A 15,994-nucleotide genomic window follows, 5' to 3' on the forward strand; every position below is an offset into this window, starting at 1 on the left:
ACATACTATTCAATATTAAATTAGAATTGGTCAAATGTTAAACTTAAATAAATAATAATTATTGCTGCCATAAATATGGACTAATTCTAATTTATTGCTGCACATAACTCTGGTGTGTGAATGAGTAAACACTAACACTTAACTGTATGTAACAATTTTTTTCCTAAATCATCTCCACCCCTGCTACAAAATGTTGAAATAAAGAAGTCTGAAGCACGTGTAATCAGCAAAGAGTTTCTATTCCCTTCTGGAGGCCTTGGTGTGACTTCAGTAGGCACCCTTATGTAAAGGCATCCGTTTCCAAAAGTTTGGCCACGCTGTGCAGAATCTTTAGGCCATATAGTTTCACCACAGTAGGCCTACTATATCCAGATTCTTGGCTGACATTGGTCCTATGAATTTTATTATGAAATCAGATGCCATCTTGGCAGAACTGCAGGTTAAAGCAAAGATTGGTTCATGAGGTAATTATCAGTAAAGACAGTTTGAAACTACATAACATTGAAATATGCATTGTTGTTCTTCTATGAAGTCTTATTCTAAGTATTGATGGTAAAGAAAAGGGGTGATAAGCTCAATAATTTAAAAAGAAGTGGTTTGCCAAGTAGGGAGATGTTGGGAACCGCTCTGCCTGGTTTTGGGAGTTGTTACTGCCCCCCATGGCTAAGACTGAGTGAGCAACCTCCAGAACTCAAGTCACTCAGGAGACAAAGCTTGTCTCTGCTTCCTCCCCTGCCCCCAATGCATGGATGGTTAGTCACAGACAGGTACGACTCCTCAGAGGAGGGGCAACCTAAGCCAGACACAATCACTTGGGAGGCCATCATGGAAGGACTTGGGGGCTAGGGGGGCTGCAACAAAGAGGGAGTGATGGACCCTCGCCCCCCAGCTATTCTGACATGGCCCGAGTCCCCATGTCCTCTGGGAGAAGCACTTCCTGGCTCTAATCCACTTAAGCCTGAAAACCTGTGATGGGGGAAGTGATGCAGCCTCTTTCCAGCTAGAGTGGGATCCGGGGTGATCAGGCAGAAGAAAGAATTCCTAAAAGTCCTGTGAATTCTGCTTTGCTAAGAGTGCTTTCATTCATGTGATAAGGGTCTGAACAGGAAATGAGTACGTCTCCGAAAGTTTCTGCAACCCCTTTTCCTGACAGACACTGACTCAGACTAAGCCCTCAAATTTCTTTGAAATGTTATCTACTGTTTGATCCTTGCCACCTGTATTCCTGTGTATTACAATGCAATAAAAGCCAGAGAGGTTAAGGGGCTCTTGGCCTTTCTCCTCTGAGAGATTGGCCACCTCTCCTCCCCAAGCAGATCATGTCTTGGTAGTGTTACTTTCATCCATGGAGGACGGGGGGACTTGCTGGCAAAGGTGCCCCCACGGTGAGACACATGGACAGCTTGTTGGTCAGCCTTTCCCAGAGCTGACATCACAGCGTCACTGACAGTCTGTACCATCTTATGTAATTACTACTTATACGGATGCTGTGAAATGTAAGTAAGATTGCACAGCAAAAATTCCATAACCCAAGTGAAACTCCATTACTAGAACAGTGGAACTGCTAGCCATCATTCCCACCCAGGTACAGCCTCTCCCCAGGTCTCACTAAAATCTAAGCCTGAGATATACCCTAAGCTGGATTCTAAGATGCATTTAAGAGAAGCATGAGATAAAATGAGAACAATTGTCATTACTGTACACATAGTTTGGATGATAAACAAAGGAGCACAAGATAATGGAAAAAAGAGGAAGATTGTCCACCCCTACCCAGAAAAGAAAGGTCTGTGGCCCAAAATAAAGATTTAAAAAGCGTAGCCACCTCTGTATAGTGTGCATGTTGGTTTTTGAGTCAGGTCAGGTACTTCTCTAATCCCTGCTCTAGAACCCTTCTTGGATGCACAAGGAAGAGAGGAGAGTAGCAATCGTACACTCTGCCACCGAAGGTAGAGATGCCGCACGCAAAGTGCTAGATCACAGAAAAGTAACCATGCCCGCTGGAGTGGTACCGCCTCATGCAGTCCACGAGTACCAGGAACAAGGCCCCACCTCACTGCAGGAGAGCAGCACTAGGGTCAGGGTTTGGGGTAGGGGTAAAGGCAGCAGTGGGGTGTAGGCTAAACCCTAGGATCAGGCCAGTTCCTGTGCTCATTGACCTACATTTTTGGGGGGCATGAAAATAGAAAATTTGGAGCGGGGGAAGGAAAATAAGAGGGACTGCCCAGCTGCTTAGATTTTTCTGAAGTTGGAATGAGGCCACAGCAGCCATGAAGAGAATTCAGATAGCTTCCAACTGAATAATGGACAGCGGCAAATGACATATGCACAACATGTCTTCTAGAAAGTACCAAGGACAAGAGAGACTTGCTTAACCAAAGATGAAAACTAGGAGTTGATATAATACTGTATATGAATGGATATGTGGTTATAAATACCAACATGAGGGAGAGGATGGATCAGCCTGAAAGCTCAGGAAAACCTCCTACAGCTAGTTGTTTGGGGAATTTGAGGGAACAGAGTTTGGCATCTTTTATAGATACCGAAAGAGCCTTGCTGACAAACAGGGCTTTCCAACTTACGAGTGATGACCAGGATGAGCTGTGGGCTAAAGCAGGAAATTGTCTTCCCTTTTATTTTTTATCATTTTGAAGAAGGCACAATTCATTAAGAAACTTCAAACATAGGCTAGAAAATATATATCTCATTGTTAAAGGCACAGTTAAGGCTTCGATGAACCGGTTTAGGCCAGGAAGAACAGCAGCAAAGGTTAGATAGAATCAGAGACTTTGGAGGGGGCAAGATTGGGGCTGTCTCCACTCTACCACAGAGCAGTGGAATGAACCAGTCAGACACTGAGCATCTCTGATCTCAGCTACTTAGTCAGAAAATAGAAATAATAACAGGAAAGCCTCATAGGGTTTCTGTGAGGATTAAATAGACACTACAGGTAAAGTGTTAGATCAAGGCCTGGCACATAGTCAAGTTCAAAGAACTTCAGCTGTCATCATTCCTATTGTTGTGGTTTTTGAATCAGACACAGGCCAATTGGTCTCACCCTAGAAAATAAGGAAGAATGGGATTATGGAAGTTAGACAGGCAAAAAGAGTTGAGATCAACATACATGTACCTAAGCAAGACCCTTATCTTTCAACATGTACTGATTGCCTTCAGTTTAATCTTCAGCTTTTAATCTTTAAAAGCTGTAATGTTCTACTTCCCACTCACAGAAAATTATGCAGAATGTAGGGTCCAAAAGATGCCCTGAATATTCCCCAAGGCACAGAGGTTCCCATACAGGCAGGGACAGGAGTTTGGCACACTGAGAAAGTCAGGAGCCTACCTTCCGGAGGCGTTGGACCAGGGGCCAATGGCTGTGGTATTCATAGAAAATGCCACTCCTTTGTTCCCTCAGAGTTCCAAAGAATTTAAAAAGGGGAGGGAGGAGGGAAAGTACAAAAGCTAGGAGGCACCAGTGAGTGAAGGCAACTGTTTTATTAATCCATGTGATTAATCCAGGATGCTAAGGAAGATTCTTTATGGAATCAAAACTTGCGTGGTTTTGATGCAATACACGTGGATTAGAAAACAGAGTTGCATGCACTTGCCAGGGCCCCCTTTGCTTTCCTATTAGCCCTTTGGAGCCTGATAGGAACAAAAGAGAAAGTATTTATATGAGGACTAGCAGCACAGGCACTTTGACGAATGTCCTTCTGCCCCACCCCTCTGCAAGAAGCTTCCTGAATTTCCCAAGAACTAACACCTGGGTTTGTATTTGCATCATTTCCCCCATAAAAGCCAAACAATTAGAAATTTCCCCCTCCCCAAGTGCAGATTTATGTCAACCCATGAAAAGTGGTTTTTACCAAGGGACGGATGGATAGCAAATCCCACCCCAAGCTCTTTGCAAGAAAATGGTGACAAGGTACAGAAGTTCCATTCGAGGTTCCAGTGGGAACCACCATTTCGTCACAAGGGTAAGTAACCTGAGAGAGTCCCGTCAGAGTCTGAGAGTTTTCTCACAAGAATGGGAACCTCTGAATGTGGCAAATAAAGAGCAAGAACGCTTCAGGGAAACTCGAGGGAGTCACCCGGGCAAGGCCTCAGTCAGCTAGACTGTGATTCTAAGAACTGACATGAGATCTGTCTAAACAAACCAAGACATGTCGAAGCCATTTTGTCTCTGCTTAATGTACTTGGGAGGAGCAAAAATGGTCTGTAATGCAGGGGTCTCCAAAGTCGTTGAGACTTTTCCACACAATGGGTTGTGCTAAGGCTGTTGTCAGTGCTGACAGAACAGTAACGTGTGGTAGCAACCTCAGAGACCCTCCCAAAGCACGTTTAGGGATGCAGGAAGCACCTGACTCAGTTCTAGAAAGAAAGAATCGTGGCTTGCATGTGAAACTGGGGGAGAGCAAGAGATCAAGATCCCAGGCCTCCTTGTTACCTTCCTGCCCCACCCGCATCTCCCCATAATTCTCCAAGAGATGATTCCTTACCCCACTGCAAAGATGGAGGGCAAGCGGCAGACCTCCCAACCGATGTGCTGAGATCACCTGGTTGTTTCCAATCAATGTAGTTCATTTTAAAAACTCAAAGCTCATGAGGCCTCCCTGTTAGAAACAATTTTACTTTCCCTTTCCTTTTTTAAGGTTCCTTCCAGTACCTGGTACACTCTTTGGTGCAGACTCAGCATTTCATAAATATTTGTTTGACTGTATCACAGACCTCATTACCAGCCAGGTATTTTGTCCTTCAGGTAAATTCTTAATCTCCTTATTAAATTACAAGATCTTTAAGAATAGTCACCCTGATGAATTCATTTGTGTGTCCCCAGCACTCAGCAGAGCATCCAGAACACAGGTTGTTAGAACGTGATGGTGGCATCTGTGGTCCGGGGCATAAGCTGCTCAGGTGCAATCTCGTCATATAGGTCTCTGGAGAGCAAGGTTTGTGTTTGTGCAAGTGTGCACACACCCACATATGCATGCACACTTACATGTATGCAGTCTGGGATGCATTATACCCATCTTGGTGTATATGTCTGCCTCTGAAAGGAGCAAAACTAAGGAAAATAAACTTTGGCTGGTCATCAACACTCCCCTCTGAAAAAAATTATTTCTATAACAATCTTCTAACTCATTCATCAGTTGATTGAGACATATTTTAAAATGGAGACTAGAGGATCCAAGCTCCTCCCCTTTCTGCTGTATAACAGAGGAGACTGATCAGAGAGGTTAAGCAGCTGATGCAAGGTCACACAGATGATGACTGAGCCAGGGTCTCACGTCCCCTTCCGACCTCTGGGCTCAGCACACTAGTCTGAGCTCTGCGACGCCAGAAGAAAATCTTTCATTCCAATGTTACCAAGATGTCCTAGCTGTTAAACCAAATGAACACTCCCTGTACATTTCTTATTTGTCTATCCTTAGTATTTACTGTCAACTAGCCTTTCCCTTGTTTGAAACCCATGGCCTCCTCTGAATGTTGTAACAGCGATGCTAATGATTACTGGGCATTTACCATGAACCAGGCACCATTCCAAGAACTTTATATTGGGACAGTAATCCCTCACAATAAACCCTAGGAGTTACATGTATTATTACTTCTATTTTAACTTAGGGAAACTAAAGAGAAGTTCAATAACTTGCCCAAGGTCAGACCAGTAGTCAGTGGTTGCCTTGGAATTCAATCTCAAAGCTAATAGCAGACTGGGGATCTTTCTTTTTATATTTAAAAAACTTGTTTTTACTGTCGACACTATTACAGATGTCTCTCATTTCAGACTGGGCACTTCTAACTACAGTGTCTCTTGTTAGCTCCTGCCTTTCTCACTGTTCTAGGCCGCATGCCTTCCCACCTTCTCTTCTTTTCATCTTCCTTAATCCTCTGAGTTCTGTTCCCAGCCTTCATATCTTTTCCCCTCTCTTGATCTTCTCATCCACTCCCAAGACTCATTTATGACCTCCTTAAAACTCCATAACTCTTTCTCCAGCTCGTACCTTTATTCTAAATCATGCATGAGCACATACACACCTAGGAGGTCTGTCATGAAAAAGTCCAGCTGTTGTTAATATAACGAGAACAGTTTGCACAAGACCCATGTAACCTGGCAGCCAAGGAGAGTGGACTGGAATGCATGTGCATGAACAATGACAACTTCACTGTACTAATGGCGGTAGATGCCATTGAGTGAGAACGCGTACTGTGTGGTCACCACGTTCAAAATGACTGAGTGAGTAGAGCAATGACTCTGCATAAAATTTTGTGTTAAGCTTCAACATTCCTCTGTGGAAACTATTTGGATGATCCAAAAGTCCACAGCTATGGGCAACTGGTGATTGGCAGCTTTGTCATGACAACACACATGCTCATGCGTCATGTCTCAGGCAGAGTTTTTTGGCAAAACATCAAATCTCCTAGGTGACTTCACCCCCTACAACCCAGCTTTGGCTCCCTGAGACTTCTAAATTAAAATCACCTTTGAAAGGGAAGGGATTGCAAAGTGTTGATGAGATTCAGGAAAATATGACAGGGCAGCTGATGGTGATTGGGAGAACTGTGTGAGGACTTTGGTGGGCACCTGAGGTGCCTACTTTGAAGGAGACTGAGGTGCCATTGTTCTATGTTTAATGTTCTTGTATCTTGTCTCTTCCTCCATAACCGTCTCTGTTTTTCATATTACATGGCTGGATGCCTTCTGGACAGACCTCCTATATACACCCATTTTAATATCTGTGTCTATTCAGGTCCGTTAGACAGAACAGTCTCCTTTGCTAACTTCTTTGCTCCTTCTGCTCAGCTGATAAGAAATTAAGCTGAACATTATAATATTCCACTTTATTTGGTCTTCGTGCCATTTGTATTTGGTTTATTTAAAGCAAAAAGAGCAATCTAATTCTTTCTTATATTTTTTGGAGCAAACGTATATTTGTTGCTTTAAATTAAGTGTTATGAGAGGAATGCACCACCTGTCTGCTGCAGGCAAGGTACCAGTTGCTCGGGAAGCCGGTCAGAACTTCCAAAACTCCACTGACCACTGTCATCACAGTGATCCTGGCATCTGACCACATGGTCCTAGCCAGGACAGGAACATCAAGGACTGACACTCCACCGATGATGGAACAACAGATTCATCCTTGACCAAAACTCCAACAAGTTTCAAAAGGGACAGTTTTTAACCCTTTCATTGTCCAGTTGGGCAGGATGTCCCACCAATCATGTGCAGATAAAATCAGAGGGTAAAGGTATCCACGGACTACACATGGGGCCAATTGGAATGAGGGTAGAAAGAAGAACTTCCACTGTATTCCTCTTTGTATTTCCGGATTGTGAGCCACATGAATGTATTATCCCTCTCAATTTCCAAATTCGGGGGAAGGAAGAAGGAAGAGGTTGAGTGGTACAACTGTGTGATTCTCAAAAGAGCCCATCAAAGTTGTATTACTCCAGAGCTTTTACATTATCATAAAAGTCAAAAAACCTTTCAGTGGCTCTGATGTCCACACACATGCCACAAACTCATTAATGTTTAAGTGCATCCTAAAATAATCCATCATCCAAGCAAAAGTATAACATTCATCTGCTTTATCAATTGTCCTAAAAACTTAAGAGGTAAGAAATCAGACATGCAAATTCAGCCACTCTTTTTTTTTTTAAGTTTATTTATTTATTTATCTTTAGAGGGGAAGGAGAGAGGGAGAGAAACATCAATGTATGGTTGCCTTTCGTCCATCCCCTGCTGGGAACTGGCCTGCAGGGAACTGGCCTGCAACCTAGACATGTGCCCTGACTGGGAATCGAACCGCGATCCTATGGTTCGCAGGCCTGTGCTCAATCCACTGAGCTACACCAGCCAGGGCTAAGCCACTCTTTCAGGTCAGTGAAGTAGCCTAAGGTGGTCGTAACAGTCTATGGTGCCAGCATTTTTATAAAACATGACTAATGGTAATGGTAAATGGCCAAGTGTGTCAACACTTTTTTGTCTCGACACAAAGTGACACTTTTTGGTTGCTCCATATTAATTTATTTTGGAAAATATCCCTCCCATTATTTGCTCCTTTCCCTTCCACATGCACCTACATTTTGTGTAATTTAAATGCAGCTGTCAGAGTTAAATGCAAGGGCAGCCAATGTGGACTGGTATGCTTCATTCCCTCAAGCTGCCTGATTGTTCCAGGAACGACCATCAGACCCAAGTTTGGGCAATCAAGAGTCCCTGGCTAGGAGGTGGAAACTGTTACCAATGCCAAGCTAAAGAGAGTTTCTTTATTTTCAAAAATCACAGGCCATAAGAATCATGTAAGTCTGTGCCTACTAAGACCCATTATTGCTATTTATTCTGAAAAGAACCCCGCTGCTTCATGAGAATTTAAAAAGTCAACAAGGAGGTTTTTTAAAAGAAAAAGAGACAGACTCATGATAACGTTGGTGCATCCGGGACTCCATGCTTTGAGCCTGTGCATTCCTTCTATTCCCGAACTCCATACGCCAATGAATTCTCTCTCTTATTGCTGTTTTGAAACACAATTCAAGTGTTTCTCAATAAAGTCTTTATACTTTTTACCTGCATATTCCAGAGTTTCTTTAGAAACTTACTTTCTGGAACTTCTTTATTGGGATTATTTCTTAATTTACCTGGAAAAGGAGGGACACCAAGATGGCTAAGTCTGAGAGATGCAGAGAAATTCCTCGTGTGAGCGACGACTCTGGAGCAGGGTGAGGCAGTGCTCTCTCGGCGAGGGACGGGCTGTGAAGTAGAGGAAAACGCACGAGAGAAAATCAGGTCGGCTGCTCCGAAAGTAATCCATGTCCCCTGCCATTCTTGTTCACCTCAATGAGTGACATTTTGAAAGTATTTCGCTTTTTCACTGTTAAAATGAGACAATGCTGAGACAGCTGCAATTGCCTCCAGTTATCGATGCCTGCACGTCCTCCCCATATATTTCATGAAAGTGGATAATTGAAATTTTTATCTGTCCCTCCAACAAATTTGTACTACATTACATCATTCCAAAAACAGGATACAGTAGATGAAGTCTCAGCCATCATGAAACTGACATTCTAGTGGAGGTGACAGAAAAATAAGTCCACCTATAATGTATCAGAGGGTTATTTTTCTATGGCTAAGGGGAAACATAAGAAAAAAGTAAGGGAGATGGGTAAATGCTTAGGGTAGTGTACAAATTTATGTACAGAAATGAGACGGCTATGTGGACAAGGTGACATTAAAGCAGAGACTGGAAAACAGAGAGGGGAATATGTGATTGCCTAGGGGAGGGGCATCCCAAGCACGGCCAGTGTGTCAGGAAGGAGACACAGGGTGCGAGAAAGGGATCAGAAGGTCCCGGGGCCATGGCGGTCTCAGGTTGGGCCTTGCCACCTTGAAACAACCAAACCCCAAAACAAAGAGGAGACGCACAAAGGTACTGAATAATTAATATGAAATAAAGTCACAAATAAAGATAATCTGATTAGATTTAATTAAAAACAACTCAGCAAACATGAAGTCGGTTGCAAATGCCTGTTAGTGCCTGTGTGACTTTTATTATTTGGATATGTTTGGATATTGAGCATAATTTTACATAGAGTATTATTTTTATATTTTGTGTTTAGGGTGTTGTTAACCAGCTGGGTTTACAGGAGATCAAGCCCCCCTGCATGAGGGATTGATTCCTACCTGAGGGGTGCAGTGTTTACCCCGCTGTCCCCGACAGCCATCCCACCGTTCCTGAGGAAAGGTTTGTATCTCAAGCCAGAATCTTCAAACGGAATGAGGGGGACTAGATGGAAATCAGAATTAGAACTCTCCCTGTGCTGTGACTTTGGACTACAGTGGCCAGACAGGTGGCAGAGGTGAGGCCTTGGGAGACACACACCTCTTCGAAGGCAGAAGGAGAGCTGGAAACAGTGACCTGGGCCAGCCGTACCAGTAACAGTGTGGCCTTTTAACTAAGGAAGGGTCAGAGGTATACTTTATAAGTCTTTCCCGCTGCAGCATTTTCTTTATTTCAATATTTTGTTGACCTCAAGTGAAGCCTTTTTTGAGAATTATCTTAGATGAACTAAGAGGAATGAAAGGGAGTGACTTTCTAAAATTGTGAAGGGAGGCAAGCGGTGGTGATAGTGAGAACCTGCAAGGTCACTCCGGCCTCCTGCTGTCCCTTCCATCCCCAGATCCACCCTCGCCTGAATCCTGTCGGCCCCACCCTCTCAGAATCCTCCAGACCCGTCCCTCCTCCTCGTTCCGGCTCAGCCAGTCCACCTGCTTGCACATCACCTCAGTGAAGCTCTCTTTTCACGTTCACTTTCCCAAACCCAATCTAATAATATCATAATAAATATGGCCCTCGCCTTCTTAACTGTGTTCAATGGCTTTCCATCATTTAAACAGTGGTTCTCAAACTTTACCATGCATAAAAATCACCTGGGGGACATGTTAAAATGCAGATTTTGATTTGAGAAGTTGAGGGTGGGGCCCAGGAACCTGCATGGTTAACAAGTATCGCAGGTGACTGATGCAAGTGGTGAGTAGATTCCTGTCACTCAAAGTGTATCCATGGACCAGCGTTGTTAACATCACCTGGGAGCTTGTGAGACATGGAGATTCCCAGCCCCACGTTAGGCCTACGGAATCAGGATCTGACTTTTAACAAGGTTTCCAGAGTATCTGTATGTGTGTTCAAGACACAGATCACACTTTGATCTGAAGAAGAAAATATAGAATCTTCGTGGTGTGGGGCTGCTCATGACCCATCATCTATCTATTTCTCCCCCCATCTCAAGACTCTGTGACCTACGTATGACCAGCTGGGTAAGCCGAGGCACCTAATGGCTACACCAGTGACCCCTTCTTCTCCATGGTGCTCATCCCAGTGACCAGCACAGTTGCTACTGAAGACATGCCGCCTTATTGACACGTGCTGAGTCAATAGAACCGGGTTAAGTTATATTTTAAAACACATTTGGAAATGCAGTATTCCACCCAAGTTGTACCTTTCCTCAAGGTATGATCTAGCTGAAATGGAAAAGCAGGGATGAAGAACAAACTGCCAATGTCCTGAGCCCAGATGGATTTTACACATAAAAGCACAGAACATGTCGTCACTGGACAGCCGCAGGGGGTCACTTAGCTCTGTCTGTGAAGTCCTTGCTGTTCTCAGTTGATTCACTGCCTGAAGTCAAACCCCTGCTCTATATATTAAAGCACAGCCCCCACCTTTCTGTTTAAGAAGAGCAAACTTTCAGCACAAAGATACAAGAACAGTAAATATTGATCTTCTTGATGGATGGTGCACCTCACGCCACAGGCCACTCAAGCATCTGCTCATGACCACCCAGCCCTCCTGCTTGTGGGGAGATAATGCCAAGTGGCCTCCTGTGCTATCGGCTGCCGATTGTAAATATTTAAAAGAAATAAATTTCTCTGAATGAAAAGCACCTTTCTTTGTTTTCTCACCCCTTCTCCTCCCAAGTCATGTTGATTTTGGGGCTGTGCACACTGCCAGCACCTGTACTTTTCAATTGTTTGCTTGCCAAGATCACTGCGGTTTTCTTGCTTGGTTTTAGAAACCATTGTAAGTACAGTAGCCAATGAAGGTATATTTTCTTTCTCTCTTGGCAGTCTGTAGGGGAAGCATCAGCTTCAGGACACCTACCAGCAAGTGTAATTAGAGGACACGGAAAGAGAGAAACAGAAATTGGAACCCCTCTATCTAACTACTGTCCCCACATGACAATGAAAATGGACCACCACTGCAGACCAGAGAGCCTTATTGTTTGGAAGAAAGTTGTAATCATGGTGCTACTGAAATCCAGAACCATTCTTTAACTGAACCTAAAGACCTGCAATAAGAAATGAGAATGGAATTTCTAGAATGTAAACTCACACTAATTGAGAACAGCCCCTGCGACTATTACTCTTAAGTTCCAAATATTAAGATTGGATAAATCTATACTTTCTCTTACGTGAAGCACTGCCCACCATTTGATGGAGTAGGGTCATGCCTGTGTGATCTTCATCACTGCTCTTCCTCTCTTCTGGCTGAGCCATCTGCCAATACAGCATTAGAATGAAATCGACTAAAGCCAGTCATCGTGACCTGATCAGTATAGATGGCCAACTGGGTGTAGGAACAAATGCTCTGTATGTAACTGCAGGGGTGTCCAAACGTTTGGTGTCTCTGGGCCACATATTAAATACACAAACACTAACAAAAACTGGTGAGCCAAAAAAAAAGGTTTTAAGTAAATTTATGATTTTGTGTTGGGCCACATTCACAACCGTCCTGGGCCGCATGCAGCCCACAAGCCATGGGTTGGACACCCCTACTAGATCCTTCTGTCACCTGAAACTGACTTCTTTTTACAGAGTCACAGCCTTTATTTCCACCACTGGGGAGGACATGTGCTACTTTTCAAAGCCTATATGCTTTTGTTCTAATTTCAGAAACAAGTGTTTGGATATAGGGAACATGGTGTGGGAATGTAGCCCAGCCCCCACTCAGAGAGGCCCGTGGGGAGTGAGGTCCCGGCACACAGGAGCCAGGCCCACGGATAGGTTCTCCTGTGGGGAATCAGGCCTGCATTGTACCCAGGCTGCTATGAGGCTTGCTTTGGCTAAAACTCCCGCACCCTGGACTGAGACAGAAAATGCTTACTGCGTATCTCTATAGTAACTTCCTAAGATCTGGGCTAAGCCTCCCACGTATGGAGTGTAACCAGTTCAACCACTTTTCCCCTCGAGCTGTAACATCCTTCTCTTTGATGTAATTAGCAATATCCTCTCCTTTGTTATCTGTCAAAGGTAATCACCTACAGTGAACGCTTGCATAGTGAATGAGGACCATCCTCCATGCAATGTACCCAGAAAAGCAATGAAAACTTGTCCAGGCAGGGGCTGAGGCCCTCTCTCTCACTGAGAGAGCAGCCATGCTGTCCCTTTTCCCCACAGGACTTCTGCAGTCTGTGTGTATTTGTCTCTCGTGGCCACAACACACAGACCCTGCTGGCCAGGGTCTGCATCGTGTGGGTATCCACAGGATTCCAAATCTTGATCCATGTGGGTTTAAGTGAGTCTCACCACCCCCCCCACCTCATACTTCAAAGGTAAAGCAAAATGCCCAGATCTTAGCACATCAGCATATTACATTCTGTTGGCTACAGAGATTGCAGTTCAGAAAAACAGAGATATAATGAGATTTTGTTAGACTTCTGGAATCAAGGTTTAACTCTGAGAGACAGCACAGTCTGAGGCCACCACAACCACCTGACTGGCAGGAGGCACGCACCTGTTGGCTTTGAATTAGTTTTCTGCTAAGAGAGCTACAGCTGGGGAAGCTGCACTCTCTTGCCTCTTCTGCCTGGTATGCAGAGACCTGCGCGTGTGATATAAGGATTCAAAATGCAGTGCGTGGCCATGGAGCAGTTTATTTCACTCTGTGTAAAATTGACTGGTTGTGATAAAGATGGTACTGATAAGGATAAGGCTCCCTTTCCCTTAGTCAGCATCATTCTCCAACCAGCTTAGCCAAAAAAACTCTACCTAACTTACCTCCAAAATGAAACAAACAATTCTTGCTACAGAAACGACTAAAATAAAGAGGCATTTTGGTTTTTTCAGTACACCTATGTAGTGAACCATACAGTACATACGGGGCTGAAATCAACCTCCGCATCAGCACCGAATCAGGCAGGTCTCCACGGAGTTGCATAACAAGTATTTTGAAGTATAGGAAAACATTAAGTCACCTTCAGTTCCTGTAAGCCCTCTCCAAATCACAGGAAATGTAAGAGAAAACATGAGAATGCCCTTGCATAAATTTAAAATTACATTTAGATTTATACACAATGGATTTGCATGATGAGTTCAATCTCTTTTTAAAAACTGTTCTGCGAGCATCATCAGGTCTAGAAATATTAAAATTTGTATTTCAAAATAATTTATCATAAATCCACCCCCACCGTGGTCACGATCTATATAATACTTTTAGCAGCTTGGGTAACAGTTGCATCAGCAGAAAGAAACTTCTCAAAATCAAAAACTATCACAACTTCCTCGCAATTTGACTTATCCCGTCTGCGTAGTGGAAAGGTCCCAAGAGGCTGGCTGTACACGCTGGATGCGCCTGACTTCCCTGCAGCAGCAGGCAGTGCGCCCGCCTCTCCCCTGAACAGCCCCTCCCCTGAACAGCCCCTCCCTGGGTGTCAGGACGTGGAGGGCCTCCCCCTGGTTTCTCCAGAGAAGAACCCTCCAAACATCAGCTCAAGAAAACTTTACCTGGATGATCACGTCTGGAAACTGAAGGAAGGGCCTGGAAGTCCCACAGGCCGCTGTCGAAAGTAAAGCCCTGATGTGGAAGCCCCACCTCATTTGTGAGCCCATCGACTCTGGCTTGGGAGCCCCTCTGACTCAGTTTTGCCAGAGAATAAATCTGTGTCCTGTTCAACAGGGCAAACCAAGGGAAAATCAAGCTCTGTATTCAGATTCTCACCAGCCCACTGTTTTAAAGTATGTATATGTATATGTATGTATATATATATGTATATATATATATATATATCCGAAGAAAAGGAATTTATAAAAAAATTGTGTATCTATTCTTACACATTGAATCTTCAGTCACCTTCAAAGTGCTCTCCATTTGATGCAATACACCTATTGAAACTTTATTCCACTACCCAAAATGGTTTTTGAATTTGTTGATTTTGGTGCCTTTTAATGTTTCTGCTGTTTTTTGTTTCACCTCCTCCACTTGGCAAAAAGTTTCCCTTTAAGAATTTTTTTTATCCAGGCAGGCAAAAAAAAATGTCACTCTGGGCAAGATCAGGTGAATAGGGAGGGTGGGGCATAGGGGTCATACAGTTCCTGGTAAAAAGCTGCTGAACTCTCAGCGCAGAGTGGTCAGGTATACTCCTAAATTGGCCATCATAAAATGGGCAAACACACTGAGAGGGTATTAAAAAAAAATCACAGAAACCGAACGCAGCCTCTCACAACAATGCCAGCTGGTACACTGATACAGATGGGTTCCTGAACACTCACCTAGTGGGGCAAGCTTGGATTACAAGGGGTCCCCCTTTCAGAAGATAATTTCAGTTTTTAGGGCCCCCTCATGTATGTGTATATATATATGTATAGTCCAGAACAAATAATGCCCCTCTTTTATTACAAAATTGTAAGTATGTAATTCTATAACATAACAATATCACACTCAAGCACACTGTATGACATTTTAGGTGAAATGCTCAAATTTAAAACTATAGATTATCACGCCCATATTATTACCCTGCCAACCACACTGGAGCAGGCGTTTCTGCTGCCGGACCCTGCACAGTCACAGTTACCAACAGCACCTGAGGTCCCTCTATGTGACAGTGGTTCCAGGCGTCAGCTCTCTGATGTTTTCCAGAAGAACGAAGTTACTCCCCCCACTTAGCTGTTAATTGGGTTTTCGAATGGGGTCAGGCATCCTCACGTCGTATTGTTAGCCCTCTTTTTGTAAAACCACACATTAAAATGCAGCTGATCTCTCTGTTGTATTTTTATTTCTAGCAAAAAGGGCCCAATGCGAATCTCTGAGACTAAGACACTGAAGGATGTACAAGCCTGCAGGGCCAGACCATCACACACTTACAACTATGTGCCCCAACACGTCAAAGGGAAAGACCACTAAAGTAGGATAAAAATACATAAAAGGTCAGTGCCTCCTTGACAGCTATAGACACACATAGTTCTAAATCGAAAGATGCACCTTCTCAAGGAAACAAACTCAAGTGCCTTCCAGGTTCTTCTTAGTGATGGGGTTTAGGTCGTGCTTGGACAAAAGAATCATAATTCAATCATCCGATGATTTATTACAAAACACTTTGCCCACACTGGATATTTTGATGTGTAAACATCAGAGTATTATACTCTTTCTATCCCAGGCTTCGCATTTCAGATTTCATTAGCCAATAAAGCCAGGTTTATTTATAATAAAGTTAAGCCCTTCAAACC

General features: G+C 43.7%; 1 long non-coding RNA gene across 1 annotated transcript in view; it reads right to left on the reverse strand.

Moving 5' to 3' along the window:
* Window positions 1-2,165: 2,165 nt before the first annotated feature.
* LOC119002475 (uncharacterized) overlaps window positions 2,166-15,994 on the reverse strand; it is a 28,033-nt gene continuing 14,204 nt past the window's right edge. The window contains exons 2-3 of the long non-coding RNA XR_005069738.1: window positions 8,635-8,746; window positions 2,166-3,056 (exon numbers count right to left, since the gene is read on the reverse strand). This is a non-coding gene — a long non-coding RNA (uncharacterized LOC119002475). The remainder of the gene's footprint in view (window positions 3,057-8,634; window positions 8,747-15,994) is intronic.

This window comes from Sturnira hondurensis, unplaced genomic scaffold, assembly GCF_014824575.4.
Source record: "Sturnira hondurensis isolate 20B ecotype Veracruz unplaced genomic scaffold, ASM1482457v3 Scaffold0017436, whole genome shotgun sequence".
Classification (NCBI taxonomy): domain Eukaryota; kingdom Metazoa; phylum Chordata; class Mammalia; order Chiroptera; family Phyllostomidae; genus Sturnira; species Sturnira hondurensis.